Source organism: Pinus tabuliformis, chromosome 3_2 (assembly GCF_031772625.1).
Source record: "Pinus tabuliformis cultivar Carrire ecotype Pingquan chromosome 3_2, CPIR1, whole genome shotgun sequence".
Classification (NCBI taxonomy): domain Eukaryota; kingdom Viridiplantae; phylum Streptophyta; class Pinopsida; order Pinales; family Pinaceae; genus Pinus; species Pinus tabuliformis.
Genome location: NC_142302.1, coordinates 145,819,758 through 145,837,885, shown reverse-complemented (window position 1 = coordinate 145,837,885; position 18,128 = coordinate 145,819,758).

Sequence of the window (18,128 nt, the reverse complement as noted above, 5' to 3'; positions counted from 1 at the left end):
ATGGTACATGCATGTGTGTATTTGGTTCTCTTGTTGTCATTAGCATGGGTTTTTCCAGATGTGACAGCATTCTTCAGCCTTACCTTTCCATTTCTAAATAGCCATGGTGTGATGGGTTCTCTTGTATTTGGTTGAGATGGATTGTCGGATGGTTTCGAAACTAAGTGAGGTGGTCTATGAAAGAAAGAACACATGGCCTAGGAATCCCTAAACTAGAGTGGGATTGCGATAAAGTCAAATTTTTTGTGCCTCAATGAACCTATGAATCCTTGACCATTGAATGGTGGGATATACGGTAAATCCTATAGGTGTGTACCCTCGATTAGGCCTATGAACCCTTGACTGGTGAATGGATATATATATGGTAAAGCCTGGAGGGTGGAGTCTTGATTAGACCTAAGAATCCTTGATCGTTGTATGTTGGGATATATGGTAAAGCCTAGACACTAGGAGATAGGAAAATTCTTCACGATGTAGGTGGAGAAATTCGATGGGATCCATGCTTGTTTAGGGCCTAGCGATTTGGTGGGGATTGTTATAAAGCCTAAGGAAACCTGGTTCGGTTTGGTTTTGAGTCCCACATTCATGCTTGGAATATGGCACCGGGGTGATTGGCTGAAAGAAAGATTTGGTTCATCTAATCTATGGTCGAGTGGTTCTTGGAAGTCCCAGACTTGGTTGGATTTTTCATCCATTAATAATAGTTTCTTCTCCTTGGTATTTCATGTGTAAATGTATTGCCTTATATGTGGATTTTCTAGTTGTTATATCCTTGTTATTTATGTTGGTTATATGTTGGTTACGAGTATGTTTTATGACATACTTGATGTATGTCTCTCATCATGTTTTCATTAGTAATTGGAAGTACAAGAATACATTACCTAATAGATGATAATGCAACTATTGTGATATGGCAACAATGCTTCTTTACGAATCTCAGGTAAGTATGAGACCCCTATGTTCAGATCTGTTATTATGACCTATAGATTGCATATTTGTGACATGTTTGACAAAATTCTTGTCTTGGCTAGTAGGGGTCAGTCAAGTCATTGATCAAGTGTTTGCGTTAGTACCTTTTCTTCAGTGTCATTTATCATTTCTGAAGGTTTCATGAATTTCTGGGCGGTGGCCTGAGTCCTGGCCCTGGAAAAGTGGCACAAAAATCGGGGTCGCTGGCTTAGAAATGTATGCAAAAGTCCACATTCGTTGGCATGCCCTTGCTGTCAGAGCAACTGGAAGGATATAGTCGCATGCATGCCTTATAATGGGAGCGAATGAGGCTCTAGGATAGTGAAAATCTAAGTTGTCTCAAGGGTTAAGAACCTCGAACACTTGGTTACCACTTGAAGGTTTTGTAGCATGTGTGAAAGGTCAAATTGGTTTTATTTTGTCGATTCCACTTCCTTAACTGTACATGGGGAGTTGAATCACATCATAGTAGCCTTGTGTCACATATTTACCCCAGCGGACCAGTTAACTTGGGTAAATGTGGGAGGAGGGTGTTACAAATTGTTGTCAGATTAAGTTAATTAAGGTCACTTTAAAAGGTTAAAAATGCTTATGCCAAGGAAACCATTAAGGTAAATCTCATTCCTCAGTGAAGTCGCCAAGTTGTTATAAGGAAAATTCACCTCTGCAGACAAAAATGAACTCCCTAGATCTAGTGGTTTGATCCAGAAATGATAGAGGGAAAAGGATATATGTTTTCCTTAGAGTGAATAGAATATGGAAAAGAGACCTACCTAGAATCTATAGTATGTCCTCTTATTCTCCTTGCTTGTAAGCTCCAACTTTAGCTCCAAACACTATAAATGGAACCTACAAAAATTACTAAAACAAGCAAGAGAACTACAATATCCACATAGCATAAACTAATGTCTCTAATCAACGAGTCAAAATGGCATTGAAAGACATAAGCATCAATATGACACAATTATAGGAAAACTAATTTTTTTTGCATTAACAAATAAAGGAGAGAGTTACAACCATTTATAGATGTTGACTTTGTAGATGTCTCCCTAATTGTCTTGTCCTTCCTTGTCAGAAAGAAAGATCTCACACTAAACCCTAATGAATAAATGGATGATGATTCCTTAAGCTCAAAGTAGAAGCATGAGCACACTAGTAATCTCCAAAATCCAACCCAAAATTTATGGGAGGCAGTGGATTTATAGGGTAAAAGTGGTAGTTTAGGATTTACCAATCTAGGATTGAGATCCACATATGAAAGAGGATAAACTCAAATGATAAGAGATATGACCTCTAGTGTATTCATTTGAGATATCTATCCATGGTAAACGGTTAAAACCACCTTAGAAGCTTCTGGAAGGAGAAGATTCGAAAATATTTTTAATTTTTCCTGAAATTCTAGAACCATCGCACCCACAAAGTAGAGCAACATACGTTGGTTAGTGCAGGTGCTCAATTATGCAACTTGCAACCATTGTATGTGGACATGTATGCAGGGTGCATTGGGGCTAAAAACGTAGTTTTCAATTTGATTGACCCAGAAACTCAAACTTTATGGAGGTGACGCTTAGGGCTTTGCAAAGGGATAATGACAACATGTTAAAGGGTATCGATTGATCCAGTTTTTAGGCCTTTTGAGTGGATGCGACAAAATGACCTGGAACACTAATTATAAAAAAGATGACAATTTTTTTATAAAGTTCTCATTACCATTGTTATATTATGTTTTTTTAATTATTTTTGATAATTTAAAAGTTTCCCTATTTTTATTAAATATACTTTTTGTATTTTATATTTTTAAAGAATATATAAATTAAAATAGGTATTTTGTGCCCACAGAGGTTTGGTCTCGTGGCCAGCGGACGATCTGCTAAGTCGTTCGTGCCACTGTGCAGGTCACGAGTTCGAGTCTCGTCTTAACCAAGGATCGTTCTTTTGGGTTGGGCGGTTCCTCCTAGAGGTTATAGTGGCAACCGGTGGGATTTGACCCCGTGTAACGCGAGTACGATACCACGGCCTTTGCCAATTCCACTAGTCAACAAAAAAAAATAGGTATTTTATTATTTGTAATGGTTGATAGAACAAATTTATCTTGCCTAAGCCATATCATTAAACAAAATTTTATATTAATTACGTTGATAGGCGTTTCTTTTGAATCTATTCACCCCACATTTTCGTCTATCATTTTTGTCTATGTGTGACATTTTTCCACAGTCCAAGTACTTTACGTAGTTACACCTGCCATTTCCACTCGCTCCATTTTTAGAAGGGTGGCTCCAAGACTCTGCGAGAGAGATTAATGGTGCATGATATACCATGACACCGGGTAGAATGTAGTCACAACAATGACCTTTCCTTTCCAACGAATCTGTTCAGAAAAATGCTACACTTTCCAGGTATACTCTCCTCTAAGGGGTGTTTTGATTTTTTTTCTTGTTCTATATGCATGTCATCATTTATTACTACCTCATCTGACTGTTGAAAAGTGTGCAACAAGAAATGCTTGTTGAGAATGCAACAAGATGATGGAGCTTAGTGAAAAGAGTCGCCTTCACTAAGTGGGCCCGCAGGCAAATTATGGCGCAAGTTCTATTTTTGATCACAGTGTGGATGATCACAGTGTGGATGATCACAGTGTGGGTGATCACAGTATGAGTGATCACAGTGTGGGTGACCACAATGTGAGTGATCACAGTGTGAGTGATCAAAGTCTATTTTTAGACTGGCTGTCAAAAATAGAAAAGTCAAATATTATTATCTCATAATAATATTTGGACTATAAACTTGATCTCATTATCTTGGAGCACTTCAGGATGAGCTACGGATGTGGTACATGCAGATCCCAGAAGGAAATACGCGGTTACCTATGGGATGACTAATATTTGCATGCAAGACTTCAGTTAGAACTCAAGTGAGTTGAGTTTAGTGGACTGGAGGTGCAGTTGATGGAGTTGTGTTCAGTTTAACTTTGTTAAACTAGTTGTATTTAGTCTAACTAATCAATAGACTAGAGATGAGTTGGGTGAATTAGTTATTAATTAATTCACAAGTTATTAACTCATAATGCAACTATAGAATACATCAGTTAACTCAGTTGCATGTCAGTGCATGTTCAGTTCAGTAGGGACAGGTGTTAGAGGATCAGATTGCTATCAGTTGTGACTATAGCTGTGCATGATGATTTGCACAATCAGAGGGATTGAGTATGCCAATGAATTGGCCAATATCAAGAATTGTAGCCTGTGCTCACGTCCAACACAGTGTGAGTGATTGTTTGCAGGTCAAATACGAGTTTGGTAAGCCATTCTCATTAGTTCTTGAGCATGTATTGAGCTGGAGAGGCAGGCAAGTAGCGGGAATAGATTTGGAGATCAGATCTGAGCTGTATTGTGTGTAACAGGTGGAGCTGGTACTGGATTGCTTGTGATAAGCATTGTACTTTGTAATGTTACATGTTCTCAATCATTAATATACAGATAGTTGGGGTTTTTAGCGAAATGCTTTCCCCGAGATACATACTGTGTTAATGAGTTTGATTGATGCTTCTATGTGCACCTGTGAATGTTTCTGCTTCTGTAAATTGATGATCAACGTAGAGGAGGTTATGTATTATGCATGTTCCGCTTATAAGTGTATAATCAAGATAATCTCTGTGAATATGTGTCATATTATTCAAAATTTCTACATGGTATCGGAGCTTCTTGATTTGTAGAAGAGATTTTTACAGGATATCAAGCGAGGATTGATCATCGGATCTATTATTCAGAAAGTGTTTACATTTTATTTCTTCAGGCAGAGTCTATAATCGGGTCAGGTAGCCTTTGGATTCATCCTTCTTTTAAAAGGTGAGATATCCGGTGAATGCCCATACAGTCGATCTCTGTACAAGAAATACTTTGTTCTCACGAATTCTAGATTAGAAGCGGTTGAGTTTTGAGCTGGTGGAATTCAAATTTAATTCCAAAGCAAGAGATAAAATTCAGAAACATTCAGTGTGAGAATGGAGACAGTATGCCCAGGTATCTCACGAAGTTCACCCAATGCTGGGATGAGCTGGGAAGTGTGGGGGTAACTGTTGAGGATGAGGATGGTGAGTCTAGCACTCCTTGACCTTCCTAAGAGTTGGCATAGCTACCAGGACTCGGTGAATGGAAGGGAGAAACTGCCAGGATGGGAGAGACTTTGGTCGGATCTTGTGCAGGAGGAGATTAGACAAAGCACCAGAGATGGTTCTTCATCCATGCAGGATGAGGATAACTGTGCCTTAGCAAGTAAGGCGAAGAAGGGGAAGGGGAAGGTTTCTCTTTCCGAATCCAATTCTTCCAATGATGGGAAGAAGGTTGACAAGGCGAAGGTGAGATTCTTTCGTTGTCATGAGTTGGGTCATTATGCTACTAATTGCCCAAAGAAGAAGTCCAAGAAGGGATCCGGGGAAGGATCTGAAGGTGAGGCACTTGCTTCACAGTTTGAGTTGGATTTCACACTCTTCGCATGCATGGTTTCATCCATGATGGGAAGTGGTTGGTTTCTTGACAGTGGAGCTTCTTTCCACATGACCGGTGACAAAATTTTGTTCAGTACTTTGGAGGAGAAAGATCTCCAGATCATAGGGATGGGTAATGATGAGAAGTATAGTGTCTCAAGTGTAGGCATGGTTATTTTTCATAGGGAGCATGGAGCTCGCCTTACCTTGACCGATGTCAAGTATGTACCAGGACTGAAGAGAAACTTGGTGTCGATTGCGATGCTGGAAGACAGAGGCTATGATGTAGTCTTCAGTAAGGGAAAGGTTTTCCTTAGACACATCATCACCAGATAGGTGAAGTAGATTGGTTCACGGGTTAAGAACCTGTATGCTCTTGAGGTTCAAGATGCATGCAAAGCATTGAGTAGCGAGGCAACTGATGGAGACTTGGTGGTTGAGAGGGAGCATATATTACCTCTCAACATGCAGAGCCAGAAGAAGTCTCAGACGATTGTGGAGGAGCCACGATTGGTGCAGCAGCTTCAGGAGGTTGTGGAGCAGCCACAACAAGGGAAGCTGAGAGGAGATCGAGTAGAGACATCTACTCATGCAGAGACCTATAGTAGGGGGAAACTTCGAGCCAGGTGGGCTGAGGGATCGCATGCAGCCATACCTCCAGGTAGGAGGTGGGGTGATGTGGATTGATTGTACCAAGGAGGAGGGGCAGGATCCTTGAAGTACCCAACCTCTTGGATGAGACCTTGCTACGGGAGCCCCAGATGTGTAGTAGCAGGAACTGACTGATTGGGTAGAGACAGATGCGGATGGAGCGGCAGAGAGAGCGACAGTGCAGGGAATCCCAGGACAGCGCATAGCTAGCAGGCTGCAACAATGCGAGAGGCACAAGTGTTTTGCACAGTGCTAGGTGGCACAGAGAGGTGTGCAATGGTGCGAGATGCATGGAGATGTTGCAGTAGCGTAGATGTCAGAGAGGGAGCACTTGTCAGCAGCAAGTAGAGCTTCAGCATCAGAGGATTTTTCTAGCCCAACAGGGAGGTCAGTTGGGAGGTGCAGTGCGGATGCAATGCTGGGAGATAGAACCAGCAGCAGCACGGATGCAATCAGAGATCAAAGTGACAGAGGCTAGAGCAGTCAGATACTGAAGAGCATAGAGATGCAGAGTTTCAGTCGACAGAGGCAATAGCAGTCAGAGACTTTGATGACAGAGCAAGTGGACCGGCCAGATGTGTTGCATGGAGAACATTCCAGAGTTACAGGATCGGGTTCGAGAGGAAGCCTTTCTTATTGAGAGGGAGTGTTGAAAAGTGTGTGATCCGGATTTAAGCAGGAACGCAACAAATTACAGAGATAACCATATACACAAAGATGCAGCAGAAAGAATACTTCTTTTCATTAATGGAAAATACTGAAATATGCTTACAACCAGAAATGGAAATAAACCAGCTAGGGCGATGGTAGCTTATCTCTGAGAAGAGATGTGATGGCTACATGCCTCTGAACTGTGTTACAATGAGGCTCGAAGGCCTATTTATTGTTGAGAAACAATGGAAAACCCTTAACATTCCAAAACCTAACCCTAGGAGATGAAACGCCAAACTGTGGGCCCCGTTTGGGGTAAATTGGTACATCAATTTCCCGGGGTCGTAACTTTGGCATATGATCTCCGTTTGACGCATACAATAGCTCGTTAGAAAGATCTATCCGAGCACTACCAATGTTGGAACAGGCAACATCGGTCCATTCCATGGACCCATGTTGCCCTTGGATTCCCCAAAAAACGTCGTTTAGGGCCTCAAAACAGCTCTGGAAGTTCAGGACCCGAAAAACTGCTAAAAATAGTAAGTTGTGCTACAATTAAGGAAACTGAAAATGCTGAGAAGGACAATAGTGGGGGTCCAGGTGGACTTGGTAGGTGGCCACCAATATCCACCTGGATCATTCCTCCCCCCTTAGGAAGCAATGGTCCCCATTGCGTTGAGCTCCTCCATGAGATGAGGAAACTTTTGCTGAACTTGTTCCCTGGTGAGCCACTTGCCCTGCTGAAGGAGTTGGCCTGCTTTGACAACTCGATACAGTTGGATATTCTGTTGGCGAGTGTTCTTGTTCTGTGTGTCCATGATCCGATTAGTTGCAACTTGTTCCATGCAATCTAGATTTAATTATGTGGGTTTGAGCTGTTCTGCAATGTCGGATGTGTCTAGCAATGGTGGAAAGTATGGCCGAAGGCGATCCACATTGAACACTGGGTGCAGGCCAAGGAATGGGGGAATCCTGAGCTCAAATGCATTGTCTCCCATAGCCTTAGTAATGGTGTAAGGACCATATCGGAGTGGTCTCAATTTCCGATAGGCTCCAGTAAGGCATTCCTTTTGCAAATGCAACCAGACTTTGTCGCCCACCTGAAACTTGTGTGGCACCCGATGTTGATCATGTCGCTGCTTGTACTTGGCATTTGATTTCTCAAGAATGTCATGGACCTGCTGGCGAATATGTTGGATGCGCTCAATGAAGCTGGTGGCCTTATCTGTTTCGGACTGGACATGAGCTGAATTCATGTGAGTAGCTGCAAGTGGCATGGCCACATCAATGGGGCATAGTGGCTGGAATCCCAAACCCACCTGAAAAGGGCTATGGCCAGTGGAGCTGTGAAGAGCTCGGTTGTAGCTGTGCTGAACATAGGGGAGGCTCTCGTCCCACGTGCATGGATGCTTTGAGTTATACATGCGCAGAATGTGCACGATCATCCTATTGACAACTTCTGTCTGGCCATCAGTTTGAGGATGGAAGGCTGTGGACTTCGTGAGTTTGGTGTCCAACATTGACCAGAGACTGGACCAAAATGTGCTGAGAAACCGACTGTCCTGATCTGAGATGATAGACTGTGGGATCCCAAAGTTCACCCACACTCGTTCAAAGAAGAGTTTAACAGTGGCTTCTGCTGTGATATTCTTCTTGCAGGCCACCATAATGGCCATCTTCGAGAACCTGTCGACGACCACAAAAACACAGTCATTTACATGCTTAGTGGAAGGAAGGCCTGACATGTAATCCATGGAGATGGACTCCCAAGGTCGACTAGGGGTAGGCAACGGGGTATAGAGGTCGTGCTTCTTAATGGTCGGTTTGGCAATGGCACAGGCAGTACATGATCTGATGTACTTCCCAACGTCCTGTCGAAGATTCGGCCAATAGAAATAATTTTGCAGTACTGCCACTGTTTTCTCGACCCCGAAATGCCCAGCAGCCCGACTGCAGTGTGCTTCCCAAATCATCTTGGCACGCTCGCTTGAAGGAACACAAAGGTGACCGAGGTGGCATAATAGGGCATCCTGGAGGTGAAAATCTGCAACACGCCGACCCTCCAAGGGTGTCTGGTATGTGTGGCCGAATTATGGGTCGCTCTTGTAGAGAAGTGGCCAATCAGAAGTCTCGTGCCCACAAGAGTTGAACACGGTGGTTAACGTCATGATCGGTGGTCGACTGAGGCAATCTGCAACATTATTGGTGCTGCCCTTCTTATACTTGATATTCAAGTGGAACTGTTGCAGGTATGTAGACCACTTCTGATGGAAATCATTCTGCAATTTCCCTTGGGTCTGTATGAACTGCAGGGGTCGGTGGTCTGTGTGGATGACCGTTTCCTTCCCCAAAATGTAATGCTTCCATTGTCGGCAAGCCTATACAATGGAATACATCTCTTTATCATAAGTGGGGTACTTCCGGACTGTGTCTGAAAGTGTTTCACTGTGATATGCCACTGGATGTCCATGTTGAGTAAGGACTGCCCCAATAGCATAGTCAGAGGCATCTGTCTCGACCTCAAATGGTTGTTGTAAATCTGGTAACGTGAGCACTGGTGCCGTGCAGAGGCGATCCTTCAACTCCATGAATGCCTTCTGTTGAGATTCAGACCAAAAGAATATGGCTTTCGCCCCTCCCTTGGTGACCTGACTCAAGGGCCAAGAAATATGAGAAAACCCCAACACAAACCTGCGGTAGAAGTTGGCAAGACCTAGAAAGCTGCGGAGCTCTGTTAGAGTGGTTGGAGAGGGCCAATCCCGAATGACTTGGACCTTGGCTAGATCGACATGCACCCGCTGTTCATCAATGATGTATCCCAGATACTAAACCTGGGTCATGCCAAAAGTGCATTTCTCCAAATTGGCACATAGCTTGTGTTGCCGCAGTGTTTGGAGAACCTGTCGAATGTGGTGGAGGTGCTCTTCCCAACTCTGGCTGAAGATTAGAATGTCATCCAAGTATACTACTACAAAGGAGTTGGTGAATGGCCACAAGATGTCATCCATTAGCCTCATAAAGGTTTCAGGAGAATTCGTCAATCCGAAAGGCATGACCAACCATTCGAAGAGGCCCTCCTTGGATTTGAAGGCAGTCTTCCACACATCAGATGGTTCGATTGGTACCTGGTGATATCCTGACTTCAGATCGATCTTGCTGAAATATTTCGCCCCCTTTAGTTGGTCTAGGAGGTCATCAATCCGCGGGATCGGGTACCTATTACGGACAGTGATCTTGTTGAGCGCCCGATAGTCAATACAGAGTCTCCACGTCCCATCCTTCTTCTATACCAACACGATCGGGCTCCCACAGGGCGATGAACTCGGACGGATGTCACCTTTCTACAGGAGCTCCTGAATCTGCCTCTTGATTTCATTGTTCTCCAGAACGGAGCGCCGATAAATTGGTCCATTGGGTAGCGGCGCACCTGGGGTCAGATCGATGGAGTGCTTGACTTGACAGTGCAAAGGAACTCCTGCCGGAGAGGTGAAGATGTCCTCGTACTCCTCCACAATCTTGTCCATCTGTAGTTGTCGTGCAGAGGGACCCCGTCTGGAGGTCGCGGCCACTATCTTCTTCTTTCCTTGAGGGCGTATCATCAGGAAAACAAATTTCCTAGTTTTGGAAATGATCTTACTGCATTGTTTTGCAGTAATCAAAGAGATGGCGGCAGGTGGTGCTGCCTCTGGTATCCTGAACAACTTATTTCCCAATGTAATAATAACAGCACGGGGTCTTGATTCATACACAGCATGTCGCTTCCACAAGTATGGTTGTCCTAGTAATACATCACAAACTTCAAGGGGAGCAATGTCACACAATACCTCATCCGTGAAGGGCTTGATGTTGTATGGAAGGCGACACTGCTGGCTCACGCGAAGATCTCGTCCTTGGTGCAGCCACCCAATGGTGTATGGTTGTGGATGTGCTGTGGTCGGTAAGCCCAACCGCTTCACGACCTCTGCCGAAATGAGGTTCTTTTGACTCCCACTATCAACAATGAACTGTATCGGGGAGCCCTTTACCCACATCTGAGAGTGGAAGAGACGCTCCTCCTCCTCTGGATCTTCGGGTTCATTTTTCTGGATCTTTGCGGTAGCAACAGTGGCGCTGGGATCCGCATCAATGATCTGCTTCCCTTTTTCATACCCCTTATCGGGTTCTGACTCAGAGTCGGAACATGCATCTGATTCTGAAACCTTTAGCTCAGCCACCAGTGACTGCTTGGCCCGACACTCACTTGTGTTGTGAGTGGAGCTCTTATGGAACTCACACCATTTTCCAGTGTCCTTTCTCGGCTTCGCGGCACTGTTCTTTGCTTGCAGCTTCGGCTGGTTGTCTTGGGCTGTCCCGCCTTGGCTTTGTCCTTTGTTCTGTGGTTTCGGGGCACCTTTCCCCTGCTTTGGATTCGCAGATCCAAAATCTCGCTTCTTTTGTTTCAACTTTTGCTCGACCTTGACGGCATATCGGTATGCTGCGCCGAGCGAGGGGATGTTTAGGAATTGTATTTCTTCCTGGATGTACTTGTGTAGGCAGCCACGGTATTTGAGTATCAAATGTTGCTCTGAATCCTTGATACCAAACTTTGTGCGAAGGGTATGGAAAAGATTGGTGAACTCCGGCACGTCTTGGTCCCTTCCCTGTCGCAGCGTGGTCCACTTTATGTATTCATCCTCATAGCTTCCAACAGGGTAGTACTGCTCCTTGACGGCATCCCGGAACGAATCCCAGGTGGGTGCGGCTGAAAATAGTGAGCCAGTACTTTCATCCTTCTGCTCGCAGTAGGTTTCCCACCAGTCCTTGACGTGGGGGGCTGCTTTGAGAAGAGCAAAAACAATCTTTTCCCGACTCGAAAAATCATGAACAGAAAAATAACCCTCTAGCAGATTTAACCATTTATCTACGGCATCTGCGTCTATCTGACCCTCGAATATGGGGATTTCAAAATTAACTTGTACCTTAAAGGGTGTGGCGTTTCCAGAGTAGCTGCTGGAAGCCGATGCGTCACTTCTGGGTAGCCGTTGAAGGATCTGGGCAAAGTTGTCCATCATCGCATTCCGTTGTCGCTCGAGGGCTTCTTCGAGCAAGATTTTGATGGGATCTCCTGCCCCCTCGTCTTTCTTCTCGTCCGCCATAGGAGGTCGTCGGGATTTGCGAGGCTGGTCTTGCAAAGGTTCAACCAGTTCAAGCCCTAACTCCTTATATCCCGACCTTGTTGGGGACATGCAAAGAAAAACAGAGAAAAAGCAGACCCCTCTGATACCACTGATCCGGATTTAAACAGGAACGCAACAAATTACAGAGATAACCATATACACAAAGATGCAGCGGAAATAATACTTCATTTCATTAATGGAAAATACTGAAATATGCTTACAACCAGAAATGGAAATAAACCAGCTAGGGCGATGGTAGCTTATCTCTGAGAAGAGATGTGATGGCTACATGCCTCTGAACTGTGTTACAATGAGGCTCGAAAGCCTATTTATTGTTGAGAAACAATGGAAAACCCTTAACATTCCAAAACCTAACCCTAGGAGATGAAACGCCAAACTGTGGGCCCCGTTTGGGGTAAATTGGTACATCAATTTCCCGGGGTCGTAACTTTGGCATATGATCTCCGTTTGACGCATACAATAGCTCGTTAGAAAGATCTATCCGAGCACTACCAATGTTGGTTGCCCTCGGATTCCCCAAAAAACGTCATTTAGGGCCTCAAAACGGCTCCGGAAGTTCAGGACCCAAAAAACTGCTAAAAATAGTAAGTTGTGCTACAATTAAGGAAACTGAAAATGCTGAGAAGGACAATAGTGGGGGTCCAGGTGGACTTGGCAGGTGGCCACCAATATCCACCTTGATCAATGTGCAACAAGAAATGCTTGTTGAGAATGCAACAAGATGATGGAGCTTAGTGAAAAGAGTTGCCTTCACTAAGTGGGTCTGCAGGCAAATTATGGCGCAAGTTCTATTTTTGATCACAGTGTGGATGATCACAATGTGGATGATCACAGTGTGGATGATCACAGTATGAGTGATCACAGTGTGGGTGACCACAGTGTGAGTGATCACAGTGTGAGTGATCAAAGTCTATTTTTAGACTGGCTGTCAAAAATAGAAAAGTCAAATATTATTGTCTCATAATAATATTTGGACTATAAACTTGATCTTATTCTCTTGGAGCACTTCAGGATGAGCTACGGATGTGGTACATGCAGATCCCAAAATGAAATACGTGGTTACCTATGGGATGACTAATATTTGCATGCAATACTTCAGTTAGAACTCAAGTGAGTTGAGTTTAGTGGACTGGAGGTGCAGTTGATGGAGTTGTGTTCAGTTTAACTTTGTTAAACTAGTTGTATTTGGTCTAACTGATCAATAGACTAGAGATGAGTTGGCTGAATTAGTTATTAATTAATTCACAAGTTATTAACTCATAATGCAACTATAGAATACATCAGTTAACTCAGTTGCATGTCAGTGCATGTTCAGTTCAGCAGGGACAGGTGTTAGAGGATCATATTGCTATCAGTTGTGACTATAGTTGTGCATGATGATTTGCACAATCAGAGGGATTGAGTATGCCAATGAATTGGCCAATATCAAGAATTGTAGCCTGTGCTCACGTCCAACACAGTGTGAGTGATTATTTGCAGGTCAAATACGAGTTTGGTAAGCCATTCTCATTAGTTCTTGAGCAGGTATTGAGCTGGAGAGGCAGGCAAGTAGCGGGAATAGATTTGGAGATCAGATCTGAGCTGTATTGTGTGTAATAGGTGGAGCTGGTACTGGATTGCTTGTGATAAGCATTGTACTTTGTAATGTTACATGTTCTCAATCATTAATATACAGATAGTTGGGGTTTTTAGCGAGATGCTTTCCCCGAGATACATGCTGTGTTAATGAGTTTGATTGATGCTTCTATGTGCACCTGTGAATGTTTCTGCTTCTGTAAATTGATGATCAACGTAGAGGAGGTTACGTATTATGCATGTTCCGCTTATAAGTGTATAATCAGGATAATCTCTGTGAATATGTGTCATATTATTCAAAATTTCTACACTAACAACGAAGTCTTGATTGTGTCTTTGACTTGTCATTTAATAAAGGTTGATCTCTGCAACAAGAACAACAGACAAGCTGACGACTACCAGATTGATGATCTTCTATAATGGCACGGTCAACTTTTATGATATCCATGTGGACAAGGTAGGAGCATCGAACTGAGCACTTCCATATGTTTGTTTTGACTAGGCTTTTTACATATTCTCATGGCTGAGTATTTTCACGGGCGAGCTGAAGTCATCATGATGATGGCCAACACTGCGATTTCTAGTCGTAAGCCAACTTTTACACCTACAATTGCAACTGCACCTAGAGCTTCAGCTAATGCACTCATCTCCATGGTAGTACAAATAAATAAGTTTACTAGAGCGGTCGCGTAGTAGTAAACAACTTGCAAGCCAAATGTTGTTAAACATCACAATTAAACGCAATTTATGTAGCAAAGTATATGTTATGTTTATTTTGATTAACTGGAGCAATATTGTAGAATTGCAAATGACGAGGAAACAATCACTGCAACGTTTCCTCGAAAAGTGAAAAGGGAGGCAATATTGAGCTCAACAAAATGATTTGGGGTAATTTTGTAGATTATCCAAATTATCTCTATTTCTAAATTACAAATCTAATGAGATTATGCATATTTGAGCCAATTGCAGACATAATAACATGAGTCCTTATGTTCTAAAAATCCCTTAATCAAGCGAGTGATGCACTCATGCATCCATCCTTTTTTCAACAGTGTAACTTATCCTCGAAAGTCAAATATTAGCATTCTATCATTTAAACCATTCAACCTGAAAGTTGTTGGCACTGGTTCATCCCATAGGATCCTAAAGAGATACAATAATGGCAATCGAGTAGTGTCATCTAGTGAAAGTATGCTCCAAATATTATATATTCTTATAGGAAATTTTAGATTCTCTTCAGACAAGCATATTTACTATCCACAATATATGAGAAATTACTACAATATTTTTCGAACTTTCATTCTAAACCAAAAAAAAAGAGATAAAAGTAGCGTTCCATAGTTAAAATGAACAAAATAATAGTTGATCCCATAGTTTTCTCAAGTTATAGATTTTCAAATTAATGAAATCAATGTTTGCCACATTAAAAGAAAAAAAATAAAAGTAGTGTTCCATAATTAAAATGAACAAAATAACAATCGGTCCCATGAAAATGATTAACTCTAATGAAGCCAATGTTTCTCACATTAAAACTATACTGATAAGGAATATCTTATTTTTACTCAAATAATAGTTATCATACACATTTACCAATATCCACAAGAATATAGAAATTATATATATATTACATTAAATGAGATAATAAAAATAACATGTTGCATTATATTTTATTTTTATATACATACACATATTAATACATTTGTTTATTAATTTATCTATATCTTAACATATGAGTTATAAATCTTTCGTACATCCTTTTTATTATTTTGACACTGATATTAAGAAGCCATTAGAGAAACTTGTAGAATTTCCATCTTACTTTACATACAACCTCGAATTCAGAATCAAATCTCGGTTACATAGAATGTCAAGAAAGGGCATTAGATGTAGTCTAGTGTAAATGCTTATTTGCAGTGACCAAAGGTTTGAATAAATACTGTAAGGTAACTATATTGAGAATGACGACATGGGTCCATTATTCTCTACGGGTGGACCATTGGAATCACCAATATATGGTGTTGATTCAGAAGATGAAGTTGAGGAAAGTGAGGATGAAGTTTTCTATAGACGCATAGTTTCTGTTTAATAATGAATGATCTACATTCTACTGTAATTCATACATTTTGTAAAAGATTATTTTGTTGTCCTTCAACTTACAAATATGTCTAAACTTTGCTTCAAAATGTCCTTATGTCCTTATGGTCTTCTGTATTAAAATTATTATTATTTTCCTTTCCTCTGTAATCTTATTAGTTTTTAGAATCTTTTTAAGTTTTACACTATAATTTTGTGAGAGGTGTGTCTGGTTAATGGCGGGTGTGTATTCTTGTGTTTCATAAAAGGCAAAACTAGCGAAGAAAAAATGTCTTTTAAAAATTCAATCTATTTTATCTTTTACATTGTGTCGATCTGTCCAAGTGTTGATTTTTAGCTATGAAGATGATATGATAGAACATCAATTTTTGGCTTCAATTTATAGAGACAGTACCTCATATGCTAGAATTTCTGGCTTTTTAGGGGCTGGAGTTTCCTTGTATGATCAATATTTATGCATGCACGAAATGAAATACAGATAAAAATAAAAACACATAGCTACAGCGAAAACAAAACTTTAATTCATTAATAAAAAATACTGAAAAATGTTACATGCATAATGGGAATGAACTAGTTCCAGCGATGGTAACTTATCTCTGGGAAGAGATGTGTCAGTTGCATGCCTTCTGAAATGTGTTACAATGAGGTTCGGAGGCCTTTTTATGATTAAGAAACAATGAGAACCTTAAACATCCAAAAACCTAACCCTCGAAGATGAAGCGCCAAAAGTTTGTGGGCCCCATTGGGGTTAGTTGGAATGTCAACTTGTCGGAGTCCGTATGATCTTCCTTTGACTATCATAATACCTCATTTCGAAGATTTTCATTTTCCCAAAAAGCGTCTTTTGGGCCCTCAAAATGGCTTTGGAAGTTTAGGACCCGAGAAACTACCAAAAATAGTAAGTTGTGCTACAATTAAGGAAATTGAAAGAAACAACGGTGGGGATCCAAGTGGAAGAGGCAAGTGGCCACCAATATCCACCTGGATCATTATAGCCATGACTTTAGAGTACCATAACTCTCATTGTGCCATTATGTAATTATTTTTCAAGTAATATATGTTGTATTTCTCCCACTAAAGAATAAAAGAAAAATGGAATCCATTATAACATCTTATTTTGTTGGTGGCAAGAAAACCTCATTTCTCATTGTTGATATTAGTGTGCATATGGCACCCCGCCCTATTTGATATGTATAGACAAAATATGGGACTCCATGGATATGTGGCACTGTATTCTTTTTTAGTTACTCCACACATGCATATGTAGAATGTGATGCACTATGAAAGAACCTGTGGCAACTGGTTGTGTACATTAAGAAGAGATCACTTTAAGCAAACTGCGTCATCCAAAACCTATTGTTGAAGCAACCAATATACAATAATAGTAGGATTCTTCTAATTTTTCATATGTTTGCTTTACATTTTTTATGGTAATAAAATATCAAACCACCCTTTGGTTGTTGGTTTCAGCAATGGGAGAGGAATCCAACCGCACAAAATTGGGTGTGAAATTGAATACAAATATTGGTTCTGACACTGCCAACCAGCACAGTGAAAGGCCACATCCGATCATCATTCTTGCATACATGAAAGTCTAAACCTTTGGGTCGAGTTCAACTTGATGCAGATTAATAATACATTGTTTTGATTTACAACAAATATAGATAATTTTCCTAAATGAGATAATAAACAATAATAGAGAATAGAAATGGGAATAAGAATACATCATACATTTTGAATGCCACCATATTAAACATCAGCAAACAATGTAACCACCCTATCCCACATTTACCCACTTTTACAAGCTCTCCGAGGTAAACATGAGCTGAGAGTTACTATGACATGACCCAACATCCAAGTTCCAGTTATGGAAGTGGGGTCTACTAACCATAAACTTACTAAAACCTCTAAGGGACACTAGATCACCTAGGTTTCAAACAACAACCATTGGTGATCAGAGCTTGAGCTAAAACTTCTTTTTAACCGATCTCACAGCCTAGTTACATGCATACCACATTGTGAGTGCATTTCGAAAGCTCCATCCACACACACAAACCTCCCTCTATGCGGTTGTATCCAAAATTTCCCAGTTCCCTGCATGTAGCCACAAAATCAATGCCACATTTTCAGGGCTAGCCTATAGGCCACTGCCCAAAACTATCCAGAACTTTCTAGAATCAAGTCTAAGGTTATGACAAGTCTATATGATAAGTACTAATACTAGATCTTGCTCAGAAGTTGGAAAATACAAGAGAAACCTTTCGTCAAACACATGGTAAACATAGTAATTATAGGTCATGAATGCATATCTATTCAATGTCTCCTTAACTTCGTCAAGGAAACATCAAGAAGGCTCAATGCTAACTCAAACTAGCTGCATCAACACTTATTAACCCATCCATTCACATAACCATTCAATAACTTACCAAATCATATAACTAGCATATAGCCAAAATGAGTTTATGCCAAACCAATCATAAAATCAACACAATAACCAATACATGTTCTCATTGATCATAATAATAAAA